The 12,124-nt window shown below is 42.0% G+C and overlaps 2 pseudogenes across 2 annotated transcripts in view; both read right to left on the reverse strand.

Moving 5' to 3' along the window:
* Positions 1-7,246, reverse strand: part of LOC144321324 (immunoglobulin heavy variable 3-74 pseudogene) — an 88,955-nt pseudogene extending 81,709 nt beyond the window's left edge. The window contains exon 1 of the transcript XR_013387027.1: positions 7,050-7,246. The product of XR_013387027.1 is annotated as an immunoglobulin heavy variable 3-74 pseudogene (transcript). The remainder of the gene's footprint in view (positions 1-7,049) is intronic.
* The window catches only part of LOC144319979 (immunoglobulin heavy variable 3-23 pseudogene), a 187,361-nt pseudogene that overhangs the window by 96,332 nt on the left and 78,905 nt on the right, over positions 1-12,124 (reverse strand). The window lies entirely within an intron of this gene.

Consider the following 12,124-nt stretch of genomic DNA (forward strand, 5'->3'; position numbering starts at 1 on the left):
TCAAGGTCTCTGGTTCTCTATGAATTACCTTTTAAAATAGCAACAAGGGAAACCCAGCCGAGCACACACTCCATGGTGGTTTGTCTCTGTTGTGTCCTGATCAGTGAATCAGGTCACCTTGGGATCCTGGGGCTGGGGCTTCTCTCCCAGCTGCAGGGTCAGGACTGGGCCGGTTTAATCAGTGGAGGGAGGTCCCTATTTGCATGTCCTCTGACTATATAACCAGCTCCAGACTTACATTCGTGTATTTAAAAGCCAGAACAGGGATCCCTGGGTGGCGCAGCGGTTTGGCGCCTGCCTTTGGCCCAGGGCTTGATCCTGGAGACCCGGGATCGAATCCCACGTCGGGCTCCCGGTGCATGGAGCCTGCTTCTCCCTCTGCCTGTGTCTCTGCCTCTCTCTCTCTCTGTGACTATCATAAATAAATAAAAATTAAAAAAAAAATAAAAGCCAGAACAAATGTGGCACCACAATTCTATAGCAATTTGTGTAGATGGCCTTCTGACTATATGAAGTTCTAGGCACAGTTCTTTTTGAGTTTCTGTGTGTATTTTCAAAGACACGCATCAATATAGGTCATTTTCTGGAGAAATTTCAATTTATTAGTAAAATTTAATCCTAAATATTTATTTTTCGTGCCAGTGTAAATCGGATTATTTTGTTATTTTGTATATGTAATTTGTTGTTATTTTGTAGGAATATATCTTTATTTTATTTGCTGATTTTATATCCTGATTTTTTTTCTGAGCTCATGAGTTATTTTTCCAGTTTTTATGTAAGGTTTTTACTCATTGACTCTATTAAGATATTGTCATAGGAAAACTCATTATTTCCTTTACAGGTTACCAAGTTCTCTTTTTTTTTTTAAAGTAGTTTTCTTGCTACGTTTTCTGGCAGGTCCTCCAGTCTGGGGCAGAAAGTATTTTCCTCTTGTCTTCAGGATGCATTGCCTGTTCTAATCATGCAGTTGATATAAGGCAGACCTAGAGGAGACAATAAATTTCATTTTGCATGTGGATGACCTACCTAATATAAAGTGAGAGTTGACAACTCAAATCAGGACTGGGTGTCTCTTCATGTCTTCCGCCCATTTATGATTGTAGTTTTCCCTTTGGGTTGTTTAGTTTGGTAATTTGTTTTTCGATTTTGGAAACCTGCCATAATCTGGAGATAGATTTGCAAATCTCTTCTCCCATTGTTTTTATTCTTTTGGAAGATGTTATTTGTTCATTCATGAGAGACAGAGAGAGAGACAGAGAGAGAGAGAGAGAGAGAGAGATGCAGAGACGGGCAGAGGGAGAAGTGGGCTCCCCACAGGGAGCCTGATGCTGGTCTCAATCCTAGAGCTCTAGGACTCCCTGAGCCAAAGACAGATGCTCAAGCTACACAGGGATCCCAATATTTCCAATTCGTTAGGTTGCCTTTAAATTATGTTGAGTGTTTCCACAGCTGTAAGACAGCTCCTTCCTTGGTGTAGTCCATAGAGTTCATTTTTACTTTTGTTTCCCTTCCCTTTGGAGATGCGAGTACCAGGAACCCGTTTGCGGCCGAGGTCACAAAATCTCCTTGATTTTGATGGTTTCTTGCCTCACATTTAGGTCTTTCATCTACTCTGAGTTTATCTTTGTGTGGAATGTAAGAATGGCCCAGGTTCATTCTTCTACTTGCAGCTGTCCAATGTTCCCAACACCACTTGTTGTAGAGATTGTCCTTTTTCCAGTTGATAGTTTTTTGTACTTTGTTGAAGATAAGTTGACCATAGAGCTGTGTGTCCATTTATGGGTTCTCTATTCTATTCCACTGACCATGTGCCTGTTTTACTGCCACTATTATACTGTTTGGACGATCACAACTTTGAAATCCGGAATTGTGATGGCTTTTGCTTTTTTTTAAGGTTTATTTATTTACTCATGAGAGACACAGAGAGACAGAGAGAATGGCAGAGACACAGGCAGAAGGAGCAGCAGGCAGCATTCAGGGAGCCTGATATGGGACTCATTCCCAGGTCTCCAGGATCAGGCCTGAACAAAAAGGTAGTGCTACAATGCTGAGCCACCCAGGTTGCCCTGATTTGTTTTTTGTTTCAACATTCTTTTGCCTAGTCAGAATCTTTTCTGTTTAGTTCTAAAATTTATGCTTGTTCCATTCCCTAGAAAAATGTTGGTGGTGTTTTGATAGTGTTCATATTGGATGCATAGATTGCTGTTGGTGGCTTAGATATTATATGAATATTTATATTTCCAATACAAGAGAATAGACTGTTTTCCATATATTTCTGTCTTCTTTAATGTCTGTCATATGTATTTTAGAATTTTTAGACTATAGGTCCTTTCCTCTTTGGTTAGGATTATTCCTCATTATCTGAAGTTTTTTTTGTTTTTCAAATTTTATTTCTTAATTATTTTTCATTGCAGTGCACTTTGCCAACATATAGTATAACACTCAGTGCTCATCAGGTCAAGCTTCATAGCCCGTCACCCAGTCACCCCTACCTCCGGCGACCTCCCTTACCACTCACTACCCCTTCCCAGAGTTCCTTTCCCAGAGTTAGGAGTCTCTAATATTCTGTCGACCTCTCTGGTATTTCCCACTCATTTTATCTCCTTTCCCCTTTACTCTTTTTCACTACTTTTTATATTCCCTAAAGGAATGAGACCATATATTCGTTCTTCTGCGACTGACTTACTTCACTCAGCATAATACCCTCCAGTTCCATTCACGTCGAAGCAAATGGTGGGTGTTCTTCATTTCTAATGGCTGAGTAATATTCCATTGTATATATAGGCCACATCTTCATTATCAATTCATCTTTCGATGGACACCGAGTCTCCTTCCACACTTTGGCTACTATGGACCTTGCTGCTATAAACATTGGGGTGTGGGTGTTGTGGTCTTTCACTGCATCTGTATCTTTGTAGTAAATCCCATTAGTGCAATTGTTGGGTCGTAGGAAATCTCCAGGGGAAGTCGAGAGATTCATAATATCTAGAACTAGACATTACATTCAAAATATTGAATTAGAAACAGACATCCGTTATTGATGTCAGGTGGTGAAATTAAGGGGAACAGCACAGAGTAAACCTGAATCGTCGAGATCTGACCTATTCCCTATAGAGGAATAGTAGCTCCAGATTAATGCCAGTAGACACTTGTTCATGCTTTCTGAGTATCCAATAGCACCTAGTATTAACAGGCCTTTCCCATCAGTGCAGGAAGTCCTGAAACACGGATGTCATGAGATGATGGGTGTTTGGACAGGATGAAAGTGAGGTGTGGGCCTGGTTGAATTAGGAAAGGCAGCTGTGGTTTCAATTTCAACCTGAAATCTGGCATTGTGATGCCCCCAGCTATGGTTTTCTTTTTTAAAATTCCCCTCTGCTATTCGGGGTCTTTTCTGATTCCATACAAATCTTAAAATAATTTGTTCCAACGCTCTGAAGAAAGTCCATGATATTTTGGTAGTTTGTGGCTTTACAGGAATGCTTCCATTTCTTCTAGACTGCCTCATTTATTGGCATATAGCTGCTCATAATATGTTTTTAAAATCGTTTGTATTTCCTTGGTGTTGGTAGTGATCTCTCCTTTCTCATTCATGATTTTATTAATTTGAGTCTTTTCTTTCTTCTTTTCAATAAGGTTGGCTAATGGTTTATCTATCTTATTAATTCTTTTAAAGAACCAACTCCTGGTTCTGTTGATCTGTTCCACGGTTCTTCTGGTCTCGATTTCATTGAGTTCTGCTCGAATCTTAATTAACTCTCTTCATCTGCTGAGTGTAGGGTCCATTGCTGTTTTTTCTCTAGCTCCTTTAGGTGTAAGGTTAGCTTTTGTATTTGAGTTCTTTCCAGTTTTTGAATGGATGCTTGTATTGCGATGTATTTCCCCCTCAGGACTGCTTTTGCTGCATCCCAAAGATTTTGAATGGTTGTATCTTCATTCTCATTTGTTTCCATGAATCTTTTTAATTCTTCCTTAATTTCCTGGTTGACCCTTTCATCTTTTAGCAGGATGGTCCTTAACTTCCACGTGGTTGAGGTCCTTCCACACTTCTCAATTTGATTTAGTTCTAATTTCAAGGCATTATGGTCTGAAAATATGCAGGGGATGATCCCAATTTTTGGTATCGTTTCAGACCCGATTTTGACCCAGTATGTGGTCTATTCTGGAGAAAGTTACATGTGCACTTGAGAAGAATGTGTATTCAGTTGAGTTTGGATGTAAAGTTCTGTAGATATCTGTGAAATCCATCTGGTCCAGTGTATCATTTAAAGCTCTCGTTTCTTTGGAGATGTTGTGCTTAGAAGACCTTTCGAGGGTAGAAAGCGCTAGATTGAAGTCACCAAGTATAAGTGTATTATTATCTAAGCATTTTCACTTTGGTTATTAATTGGTTTAAATATTTGGCAGCTCCCACATTCGCAGCATATATATTGAGGATTGTTAAGGCTTCTTGTTGGATAGATCCTTTAAGTATGATATAGTGTCCCTCTTCATCTCTCACTACAGTCTTCGGGGTAAATTTTAGTTTATCTGATATAAGATATACCCCTGCTTTCTTTTGAGGACCATTTGAATGGTAAATGGTTCTCCAACCTTTTATTTTCAGGTTGTAGATGTCCTTCTGTCTAAAATGAGTCTCATGTAGACAGCAAATAGATGGGTTCGGCTTTTTTATTTATTTATTTTATTAATTTTTATTTATTTATGATAGTCACACAGAGAGAGAGAGAGAGAGGCAGAGACACAGGCAGAGGGAGAAGCAGGCTCCGTGCCAGGAGCCCGACGTGGGATTCGATCCTGGGTCTCCAGGATCACGCCCTGGGCCAAAGGCAGGCGCCAAACCGCTGCGCCACCCAGGGATCCCTGGTTCGGCTTTTTTATCCAGTTTGAAACCCTGAGCCTTTTGATGGGGTCATTAAGCCCGTTCACGTTCAGTGTTACTATTGACAGATATGAGTTTAGTGTCATCATGATATCTATTCAGTCCTTGTTTTGTGGATTATTCCACTGAAATCCTTCTTAAAGGTGAATTTTAAGATTCCCCTTTAAAATTTCTTGCATAGCTGGTTTGGAGGTCACATATTCTTTCAGTTCCTGCCTGTCTTGGAAGCTCTTTATCTCTCCTTCCATTTTGAATGAGAGCCTTGCTGGATAACGTATTCTTGGTTGCATGTTCTTCTCATTTAGGACCCTGAATATATCCTGTCAGGCCTTTCTGGCCACCAGGTCACTGTGGAGAGGTCTGCTCATACCCTAATATCCTCCACATAAAATTCAGGGATTTCTTGTGTCTTGCTGCTTTAAGGATCTTCTCTTTATCTTTGAAATTTGCAAGTTTCACTATTAAATTTCGAGGTTTTGAACGGTTTTTATTGATTTTAGGGGGGGTCTCTCTAATTCCTGGATCAGAATCTGAACTGACGTCAGCACCAGAAGGATCCATGGGTTATTCCCTGCAGGTGGAAGGTTCTCCAATCCACCTCCTAACACTGAGGTTCCTCATTGATCCAGTAGAAGCTTCTGGTCTCTGAGCACATGGTGTGTACATGACCTTCAGAACCAGATTGTGACCTTGGGGAGAGGACAGCTTCCATTTGAGACCTGAGTAGGATCTTGGCCTATTTGTATTATTACTTAAAGTTTCGTGCTGCTTCCATATATTATTCATCTCCTTTCCCTATGATTCAGACATCTGTCTACTGAGAATGACCATGATTCTATTTTTTCCTTCCAGTTTGATGCTTGTTTAGTGAAATGATTCCTCACACCATGTCCAGTCTTTACTGCCTGTTACCTCCCTGACATTCCTTGCTCATTCTTCTCCTGCACCCATTGGATAAGAAATCAAACAGTAACCCAGGAGTTCCCTCTTTTGATGAAGTTGGGACACTAACTCCACACAAGCCCCTCCTGGAGCAGGACCCCGTCCCACCACTGACCCACAGCACACACCCGGAGCCAGTGTCCTTCCCCAGCACCATCCAGGCATTTATGACCTGATGAGAGGCCTGCCTGGCACTCATCAGACATGAAGGTGAAGGTGATGAATGGTTATACTCTTGTGATTGTGTGTGTGTGTGTGTGTGTGCATTTGTGTGAATGACCTCTGAGTCCACATCCCTACCATGTCATGATGTCATGCAGGAAATCTCTCTCACTCCCAGGCTGTTATTAACATTTTTGTAGAATGTCTCTTTACTCTTGTGTTGACTGGGGATTCTGCTATACCGCAATGTGCAAGACAGCATGTTAGCTTGGGGTCCTGTGATCCACAGTGATTACTACTAGAACTCATTCAAAGGTTAAGATGATGTGAATTGAGTTATTTGTAATTGATTAAAATTTCGGGTCAGGAGAATTTAAGTACAAGTAAGTGCAAGTTCTATATTTGAATTCTAGGTCTCTAAGAAAGAGACTGAATAGGTAAACACATAATCAAGTGTTCAGAGGGGCTCCCAGGGGGAAACTGCTCCATGGAGAGGAAGCCCCGTCCCTGACAGGAAACCTGCCCATAACTTCAATCTGAAACTGCTCCTGGGCCTTCAAGACACAAGTGGTGAGGAGTGTGCACCCCCTGGTGGTCCTGAACCCATTCTACAGGGAGGTTTGTGTCAGGGCTCACACTGAGTTCACCTCACTGTGTCCACACAGTAATACACAGCTGTGTCCTCGGCTCTCAGGCTGTTCATCTGCAGATACACTGTGTTCCTGGCGTTGTCTCTGGAGATGGTGAATCGGCCCTTCACAGCGTCAGTGTAGTATGTGCTACTTCCATCATAGCTAATAGCTGTGACCCACTGCAGCCCCTTCCCAGGAGCCTGGCGGACCCAGCTCATGCTGTAGCTACTGAAGGTTAATCCAGAGGCCACACAGGAGAGTCTCAGGGACCCCCCAGGCTTCGCCAGGTCTCCCCCAGACTCCACCAGCTGCACCTCACCCTGGACACCTGCAGACACAAGACATCCTGGTCAAACAACTGTCCCACATCCCCTGTTTTGCTCACTCACCTTCACTCACAGACTCTAGGTCTCTGATTCTCTATGAATTACCTTGTAAAATAGCGACAAGGAAAACCCAGCCGAGCACAGACTCCATGGTAATTTGTCTGTGTTGTGTCCTGATCACTGAATCGGGTCACCTGGGGATGCTGGGGCTGGGGCTCCTCTCCCAGCTGCAGGGTCGGGACTGGGCTGGTTTAATCAGTGAAGGGAGAGCCCTATTTGCATGTCCTCTGACCAAATAACCAGCTACAGACTTACATTCGTGTATTTAAAGCCAACACAAGTGTTGCACCACAATTCTATAGCAATTTGTGTAGATGGCTCTCTGACTATATGAAGTTCTAATGACAGTTATTTTTGAATTTCTTGGTTCATTTCAAAAGACACATCAGTATAGGTCATTTTCTGGAGAATTTTCATCTTGTTAATAAATTTTAATCCTAAATATTTATTTTTGGTGCTAGTGGAAATCGGATTATTTTGTTAATTTTGTACATGTAATTTTTATTTATTTTGTAGGAATATATCTTTATTTTATTTGCTGATTTTATATACTGATTCTTTTGCTGAGTTCATGAGTTATTTCTTCCAGGTTTTATGTGACATTTTTACTCATTGACTCTATTAAGACATTGTCATAGGAAAACTAATTATTTTCTTTCAAGGTTACCACTTTTTCTTTTTTTTAATGTAGTTTTCTTGTTACTTTTACTGGTAGGTCCTCCAGTCTGGGGCAGAAAGCATTTTCTCATGTCTTAAGGATGCATTGTCTGTTTTATTTTTTTTTACGTGCATCCTATGTTTATTGCAGTATTTTTAAATAATAAATTTATTTTTATTGGTGTTCAATTTGCCAACATACAGAATAACACCCAGTGCTCATCCCGTCAAGTGCCCCCTTCAGTGCCCGTCACCCATTCATGCCCTCCCCCCTCCACGTCCCCTTCCACCACCCCTAGTTCATTTCCCAGAGTTAGGAGTCTTCCATTTTCTACCTCCATTTCTGATATTTTCTACACATTTCTTCTCCCTTCCCTTCTATTCCCTTTCACTATTATTTATATTCCCCAAATGAATGAGACCATACGTTTGTCCTGACTTTTGCATTGTTTTTTCTAAGTTTTTATTTATTTACTCATGAGAGACACAAGGATACAGAGATAGTGGTAGAGACTCAGGCAGAGGGAGCAGCAGGCACCATATAGGGAGCCGGATATGGGACTTGTTCCCATGTCTGCAGGATCGAGCCCTGGACAAAAAGGCAGTGCTAAAACGCTGAGCCACCCGGGCTGCCCTGATTTGTTTTTTGTTTCAACATTCTTTTGCTCACTCAGAATCTTTTCTGTTTATTTACAAATTTTAGGCTTGTTCCATTCCCTAGAAAAGTGTTGGTGGTGTTTTGATAGGGTCCTATCCTGAGGCTTCACCCTCCTTCCCTAAGTGTTCCCCTAAGGCTCCACCTCCTTCCAAATTTCAATGTCATTAGGTTCCAACATAGGCATGGTAGAGGTCACACAGAGGGAACTGATATCAGTACCTGACTGGTCAATGAGTTATTCCCTGCAGATGGAAGGTTCTCCAATCCAGCTCCTCATCCTGGGGATAAACATGGATCCAGTAGAAGCTTCTGGTCTCTGTGCACAGTGTACCCATGACCTTCAGTACCACCTGGTGACCTTGGGAGAAGACAGGTTCCACCTGAGACCCTGGGTAGTACCTCAGGCATCTTCTATTATCATTTCATGATTTGTGCTGCTTTCTTGAGATCACTAACCATTTTCCAATATTTCATATTGTTTCTCTCTACGTCGATTTTTTTATAGGTGCTTATATAGGTTAACCTATTTTGGACATCCTCAAAATGGAGATATTTGTAATTTATTCCTATTTAGTGACAAGTGTAAGAAGTGTAAGCAACTGTGTGCTCTGTGAATATACAAATAACTGTTTCTTATAAAGAAACAAATTTTAAAATCACACACTGAAGTAGTCAACTCATAATCTTGAGTCTATAGAGGCTCCCTGGGGGAATATGCTCCATGGAGAAGATATAGAGCCCTACAGGAAACCTGCCCAGAACCTCCATCTGAACCTGCTCCTGGGCCTTCAGGACAAGAAGTGGTGAGGAGTGTGCACCCACATCATTTATTTCCCTTAACTTTTCCTCATGGTCTTTTGTTTTCCCTTTTTTTTCTCAGCTTCCTTCCTTGCCATCAACTTGTATTCTATGTCACTCACTCTTTCTTCTATGTCATTAAGACTCATCATTAGCACTGAGGTGGGCACTTGATGGGATGAGCACTGGGTGTTATTCTGTATGTTGGCAAATTGAACACCAATAAAAAATAAATTTATTATTAAGAAAACAGACTCATCATTAGGACTTCCAGTTTAGATTGCATCTCATTCGATTGAGATTTTTAAATTTTGTCTAATTAGATGTAAATTCTGAATTCATGAAGTCTCTTGATCATTTATGCTTTTTCCAGAGCCACTAGTATCTTTCCAATTATGCTTCTGAATTGGCTTTCTGAATACGAGTTGTAATCCAAGTTCTGTAAGTCTGAGGCAGAGAATATTATTTCTGTTTCTTTCTTTTGTGGTTATTTCTTCTGTCTAGCCATTTTTCTCAGTGCAGAGTGACAGTTTCAGCGGGCTGCATCAAGAATATTAACCACAACCTGAGTAAATTTCACCCTAGATAATTCTGACAAGGTAGGAGGCCAGAAATTGAAAACAAAATACAGAATGAAATAAAGCAAAAGATCCCCTTAACTGAAAATCAAATTTTAAAACTAAGTAGTAAACAATAAATTCCAAGAATCACAAAGGAGAGGAAAAAAAGGAAAAGAAGAATTAAAAAGGGGAAAAACCAAAAGTAAACAGGAAAGAAAGGAAGAGTACCATCTAGTTCTATATACTGTAAATCCCTCATATACCCCTCTAGGTTTCCAGTGCTGCTGGTCAAGAACTTGCTCCTCTCCTGACCTTACAGTTGGCGTTCTTGGGGTGCGGCTTGCTGAGCTGATTCTCATGTGCATGTGCCTGGTTGGAGATTCCAGATTCAAGAGATCTAATCGTGCTTTTAGATACTATTCTCTTTATCCACCAGCCTACTTCAGATGACTGCCAACAGCTCTTGCAGGATCTCTTCACCACCGAAGAGAGACAACGAATTCAGATGGAAGCCTGGAAGTCTGTCCTGGGAGAGGACAGACAGCTGACTCAAAACCCAGACCTCATAAATGCTGCCTTCTCTTTATCCCGCCCCACCTGGGACTACAACTCAGCTGAAGGTAAGGAGAGGCTCCAGGTCTACCACCAGACTCTAATGGCAGGTCTCCAGTCTGCCGCTTGCAAGCCTACCAATCTGGCCAAGGTATATGATGTGAGACAGGGTAAGGATGAGAGTCCAGCAGCCGTCTTAGATAGAATCATGGAAGCTTTTAGGCAGTACACCCCTATGAACCCAGAAGCCCCAGAAACAAAGGCTGCAATTATCATGGCTTCTGTTAACCAGGCCGCTTTGGATATTAAAAAGAAATTGCAAGAGTAGAGAGACTAGGAGAGAAGAGCTTGCAGGACTTAGTAATAGTAGCAGAAAGAGTCTATAATAATAGAGAAAGTTAGGAAGAGAAACAAGCCAAACTATGTGACCATCAGACCTGAGGCCTGGCCAAGATCCTGCTGGTCACAACCACGGAGGACCTCCGGGAACGACTGAGGCACCTCAAGATGCTGGCTTCAGGGACATGTAAGGAGGATGGCCCTGGTCCCCATCAGGAGTGCCCTAAGCTGAACAAAAACCAATGTGCTTTTTGCAAAGAAGAGGGCCACTGGGTAAAAAAACTGAGGTATGGTTTTCCTGTTAAGATTGGATCAGACAACAGCTCAGGATTCATCTCTAAGGTAACACAGGGAGTGGCACTAGCACTTGGGGCAGACTGGAAATTACATTGTGCATATAGGCCCCAAAGCTCAGGACAGGTAGAGAGGGTGAACAGAATATTAAAAGATACTTTAACAAATTAGACTGGCGGGGACTGGGTGACTCTCCTCCCCTTCGCCCTATATAGGGTGAGGAACTTCCCATATAAGATCGGACTGACTCCCTACGAGATAATGTTCGGTCTTCCTCCACCTCTTATCTCCAATTTAAAACCTGAGGTACTTGCTGAATTTGATAATCACTAACTCCTTTTCTCCCTCCAAATGTTACAAATCCATGAGCAGTTGTGACCATAGATGATGGCCTTCTAAGAGACTGGGCGACCTCTGGGTCCCATGGATACCGGCCAGGTGACTGGGTGTAAGTGAGGAGATACCAACACCAGACACTTCAACCTCGCTAGAAGGGACACTAAATTGTGATCCTGACCACTCCCAATGCTCTCAAGGATGATGGTATTACTCCCTGGGTCCACTACACCCACTTCTGGACAGCTGACCCACACGCCATTATCATGGACTTTGTTCCAGAATGGAAAGGCCACAATCCCCTAAAGCGAAGACTGCATCGTTCTCACTTACCCCATTAATGTTGCTTATGCTCTGTCCTCTTTGTGCCACGACCAATCCCCATTAGCAATTTAAAAATGTGCACAAAATTCAGCCTTGCTTTTAAAGTCTTTTAAGGTTTAAAAAGATGGGAGCATCTTAAGTGTAGAGAGGCTTTTGCAAGCAAGGAGGGGGGTTATGTGCTGCCACAAAAGAGGAGTGTTGCTTCTTTACTGTCCACTCAGGAAAGGTCCAGGAATCTGTGGCAAAAGTCAGAAAAGTTTTGGCTAGACATAAACGGGAGCAAGAACAGCAACAAGGTTGGTTTGAATCATGGTTTAATCATTCCCCCTGGCTCACTCAGAGACCAACGTGGACCCATGTTTTGGTCTTTCATTAGGTTCCTCTGTGAGGGGGAAATGTGGAGGCTGAGAAAAATTAAGGCCATTCCATCACAAGTTTAGCATTATCACAAGTACACCCATCTTAGGCCCCTGTAAATAAGAGCTGAACTTTACAGAAAAAACTGCAGAATGTCCTCAGCAGGGAACCCCATATCACAAGACAACAGCCCAAGCCAGTGGCAGAAAGCCCCATATTAGAATGAGAACAGAGCTCCATGCCCT

This window comes from Canis aureus, chromosome 9 (genome assembly GCF_053574225.1).
Source record: "Canis aureus isolate CA01 chromosome 9, VMU_Caureus_v.1.0, whole genome shotgun sequence".
Taxonomy (NCBI): Eukaryota; Metazoa; Chordata; class Mammalia; order Carnivora; family Canidae; genus Canis; species Canis aureus.